We start from the raw sequence: 5,000 nt of genomic DNA, 5'->3' as shown, positions 1-5,000 counted from the left end.
CACAGGGGGGCGTCAATATGTTGTGAGGTAACCCAGGACAGTGACCTAACTGTGGGTAAAGTTTGCGGGGCACGGGCGGAAAGTTGAATTTTTGGATGAAAATGCGTATTTTCATACTTTGAAATTTTCAGGCGTGTGTCAGACTTCCAGGCGGGTGCAGCCGCCGGAGGTGTACCGGGGACGCTTCCAGGAGCCTGGGGGAGATTTTCTGGAAGAGTGCTTGGGACTTAGTGCAATTTTTAGAAAATCTCGATTTTGTGAAAAATGTCACATTTCCCCTACTACCACCACAGGGGGGGCGTCAATATGTTGTAAAGCACCCAAGGGCAGTGACCTAAATGCGGGTAAAGTTTGCGGTGCACGGGGGGAAAGTTGAATTTTTGGATGAAAATGCGTATTTTCATACTTTAAAAATTTCAGGCGTGTGTCAGACTTCCAGGCGGGGGCAGCCGCCGGAGGTGTACCTGGGACGCTTCCAGGAGCCCGGGGAAGATTTTCTGGAAGAGTCCTTGGGACTTAGTGCAATTTTTAGAAAATCTCGATTTTGTGAAAAATGTCACATTTTCCCTACTACCACCACAGGGGGGGCGTCAATATGTTGTAAAGCACCCAAGGGCAGTGACCTAAATGCGGGTAAAGTTTGCGGTGCACGGGGGGAAAGTTGAATTTTTGGATGAAAATGCGTATTTTCATACTTTGAAAATTTCAGGCGTGTGTCGGACTTCCAGGCGGGGGCAGCCGCCAGAGGCGTACCGGGGACGCTTCCAGGAGCCTGGGGAAGATTTTCTGAAAGTGTCCTTGGGACTTAGAAATATTTTGAGAAAATCTCGATTTTGTGAAAAAATGTCACATTTCCCCTACTTCCACCACAGGGGGGCGTCAATATGTTGTAAAGCACCCCAGGGCAGTGACCTAAATGCGGGTGAAGTTTGCGGTGCACGGGGGGAAAGTTGAATTTTTGGATGAAAATGCGTATTTTCATACTTTGAAAATTTCAGGCGTGTGTCGGACTTCCAGGCGGGGGCAGCCGCCAGAGGCGTACCGGGGACGCTTCCAGGAGCCTGGGGAAGATTTCATGAAAGTGTCCTTGGGACTTAGAAATATTTTGAGAAAATCTCGATTTTGTGAAAAATGTCACATTTCCCCTACTTCCACCACAGGGGGGCGTCAATATGTTGTGAGGTACCCCAGGACAGTGACCTAACTGTGGGTAAAGTTTGCGGGGCACGGGCGGAAAGTCGAATTTTGGATGAAAATGCATTATTTTCATACTTTGAAAATTCCAGGCGTGTGTCAGACTTCCAGGCGGGGGCAGCCGCTGGAGGCGTACCGAGGACGCTTCCAGGAGCCTGGGGAAGATTTTCTGAAAGTGTCCTTGGGACTTAGAAATATTTTGAGAAAATCTCGATTTTGTGAAAAAATGTCACATTTCCCCTACTTCCACCCCAGGGGGGCGTCAATATGTTGTGAGGTACCCCAGGACAGTGACCTAACTGTGGGTAAAGTTTGCGGGGCACGGGCGGAAAGTCGAATTTTGGATGAAAATGCATTATTTTCATACTTTGAAAATTTCAGGCGTGTGTCAGACTTCCAGGCGGGGGCAGCCGCCGGAGGCGTACCGAGGACGCTTCCAGGAGCCTGGGGAAGATTTTCTGAAAGTGTCCTTGGGACTTAGAAAAATTTTGAGAAATTTCCGATTTTGTGAAAAATGTCACATTTCCCCTACTTCCACCCCAGGGGGGCGTCAATATGTTGTAAAGCACCCCAGGGCAGTGACCTAAATGAGGGTGAATTTTGCGGTGCACGGGCGGAAAGTCGAATTTTTGGATGAAAATGCGTATTTTCATACTTTGAAAATTTCAGGCGTGTGTCAGACTTCCAGGCGGGGGCAGCCGCCGGAGGCGTACCGGGGACGCTTCCAGGAGCCTGGGGAAGATTTTCTGAAAGTGTCCTTGGGACTTAGAAATATTTTGAGAAAATCTCGATTTTGTGAAAAAATGTCACATTTCCCCTACTTCCACCCCAGGGGGGCGTCAATATGTTGTAAGGCACCCCAAGGCAGTGACCTAAGTGGGGGTGAAGTTTGCGGTGCACGGGGGGAAAGTTGAATTTTTGGATGAAAATGCGTATTTTCATACTTTGAAAATTTCAGGCGTGTGTCGGACTTCCAGGCGGGGGCAGCCGCCAGAGGTGTACCGGGGACGCTTCCAGGAGCCTGGGGGAGATTTTCTGGAAGAGTCCTTGACACTTAGAAAAATTTTGAGAAAATCTCGATTTTGTGAAAAATGTCACATTTCCCCTACTTCCACCCCAGGGGGGCGTCAATATGTTGTAAGGCACCCCAAGGCAGTGACCTAAGTGGGGGTGAAGTTTGCGGTGCACGGGGGGAAAGTTGAATTTTTGGATGAAAATGCGTATTTTCATACTTTGAAAATTTCAGGCGTGTGTCGGACTTCCAGGCGGGGGCAGCCGCCAGAGGTGTACCGGGGACGCTTCCAGGAGCCTGGGGGAGATTTTCTGGAAGAGTCCTTGACACTTAGAAAAATTTTGAGAAAATCTCGATTTTGTGAAAAATGTCACATTTCCCCTACTTCCACCCCAGGGGGGCGTCAATATGTTGTAAGGCACCCCAAGGCAGTGACCTAAGTGGGGGTGAAGTTTGCGGTGCACGGGGGGAAAGTTGAATTTTTGGATGAAAATGCGTATTTTCATACTTTGAAAATTTCAGGCGTGTGTCGGACTTCCAGGCGGGGGCAGCCGCCAGAGGTGTACCGGGGACGCTTCCAGGAGCCTGGGGGAGATTTTCTGGAAGAGTCCTTGACACTTAGAAAAATTTTGAGAAAATCTCGATTTTGTGAAAAATGTCACATTTCCCCTACTTCCACCCCAGGGGGGCGTCAATATGTTGTAAGGCACCCCAAGGCAGTGACCTAAGTGGGGGTGAAGTTTGCGGTGCACGGGGGGAAAGTTGAATTTTTGGATGAAAATGCGTATTTTCATACTTTGAAAATTTCAGGCGTGTGTCGGACTTCCAGGCGGGGGCAGCCGCCAGAGGTGTACCGGGGACGCTTCCAGGAGCCTGGGGGAGATTTTCTGGAAGAGTCCTTGACACTTAGAAAAATTTTGAGAAATTTCCGATTTTGTGTAAAAATCACCCATTTCCCCTACTTCCACCCTAAAGGGGCGTCAATATGTCGTAAGGCGCCCCTAGACAGTGACCTAAGTGGGGGTGAAGTTTGGGTCTGCTGGGTGGAAAACTGAAAAAAAGCGATTTTGTGACTTTGAGAACAAACAGAGAGCTCAAAACTTTGAAAAACGTCAGACCGCTGTCAGACTTCCAGGCGGGGGAAAGCTCTGAGGTTGTACCGAGGACACTTCCATGGCCCCCGGATTGATTTTCAAGAAAGAGTCCTTGGGACTTTGAAATTTTCCGGCGAGCTGTTTTTGGCTTCCGGGAGCCGTAGAACTTTGGGAAATCGATTCCGCTCACCGGTTCAGGGTGTTTCGAGCTAGTCCAGGTCCCAGCTACGCCGCCTGGCCTCCAAATTTCGCAAATTCGAAAAAAAAAAATAGAACCGGAATGAGGAAATTTCTGGCCGCCGGATCCGCCGCACGGCTCCAGGAGGTCGGACACTTTTTGACTTTGTTCCCTTAAAGTGGGGGTCGGTGTCTCACCATGCAAATACCCAGTTTTGCACACCAGCTGCAGGATATAGGAGAGAGAGGTACCTCTCGGCCCCGACCAAAATCCGTTGTTTTCGTGGTTCCTCGACTCGGGTAGGCGGTTTGGCGAGTACCCCCCTTTTGCATGGAAGTTCGCACTCGCGCCGAGACCAGGCTTCCGCGGCTCCAGGGGGACTTTTGCCGGTTGTCCGTCCCGAGTCCGAGACGCGTTTCCTGGGTCGCCCGAGCCCGAACGGACCCTCCCCACGTGGGTTCCTGTCCTCTGAGGGCGACGGTCGTCAGAAGGGGGGCAGATCCAGAGTCCTCGTCCGCAGGAGGGCTCTGGGAGGGCGGATCGCTCCTTCTGACTTTGTCCCCTCGGAGCGGGCTCGGCGTTTCTCTGTGTCGGATGTCTCCCGCTTCCGCGCCAACGGGGAGACCTATGAGAGAATCGCACCGCGACCCGGCTTCCGTCTCGAGGGCGCCCGGAGCGCGCCGGACACTCGCTTCCAGGACTCCAGGGGCACGTTTCTTCCCCGTCTCCCCCGAGGGGAAGAACGGAGGCAGGGGTTCCACCCGAGCCCCTGCCCTTTCTTCCGATCGATCTGGCTCAGCGCTCCCGGGTGGGGAGGTGGTGCCGCTCGCTCGGCCCGGGCTTTGGAGCCCGCGTCGGTTTACGGCGGGCGGTCTCCTTCCTCTGTTACCCCCCCCCGGGTTTCAGGCACTCGTCCTTGGGCGCGCACGCCGGCGGTCGCCCTCCCGTCTACGGACGGAGGCGGCCGAGCTGTGGGGAGTTTGACCCGAACCGTGGTACGGCAGCGGTCCGACGACCCGCACGGGCGAACGGAGGGGCGCCCACCCACCTCGGCGTGGGGGCCCGCCGTCCGAATCGCTCCCCGCGCGGGGCAGCACAACGATCTTCTCCGAGGGCGGCCCTTTGACTTCCAGATGCGCAGCTCGTCCGCGGAGGCCCGCGCCGCACCCCAGCGTCCGAAGGGCGGCCTCCGCGGTGGGCATCGGCGAGAGCGGCGGCGGTGGGTGGCGCTTCCACGCCACCGCCGAGCTCCGCGTTTTCCAGTCTTTTCCCGAGCCCCTACGATAGTGGGGGGATGACAGACGTGCGGGGAGGCGGGCGAGTGGGTTCTCACCGTGCGGTGTGCCCCGCGGCCGAACGCCGTCGCCTTCCCCTCGTCCGCCGTCCTCCGAGGCGGCTCGGCAGGGAGCGCGAGAGCGAGAGGGAGAGCGAGAGAGAGAGACCAAGCGGACGCCCCGGAGCGAGAAGGGAGGATGGAGAAGGAAAGACGAATCGAAGGGGGGCACGAGTTTGGCGAAGGGAG

Source organism: Ranitomeya variabilis, chromosome 2, assembly GCF_051348905.1.
Source record: "Ranitomeya variabilis isolate aRanVar5 chromosome 2, aRanVar5.hap1, whole genome shotgun sequence".
Lineage (NCBI taxonomy): Eukaryota > Metazoa > Chordata > Amphibia > Anura > Dendrobatidae > Ranitomeya > Ranitomeya variabilis.
Note: the sequence above shows the minus strand (reverse complement) of the source record.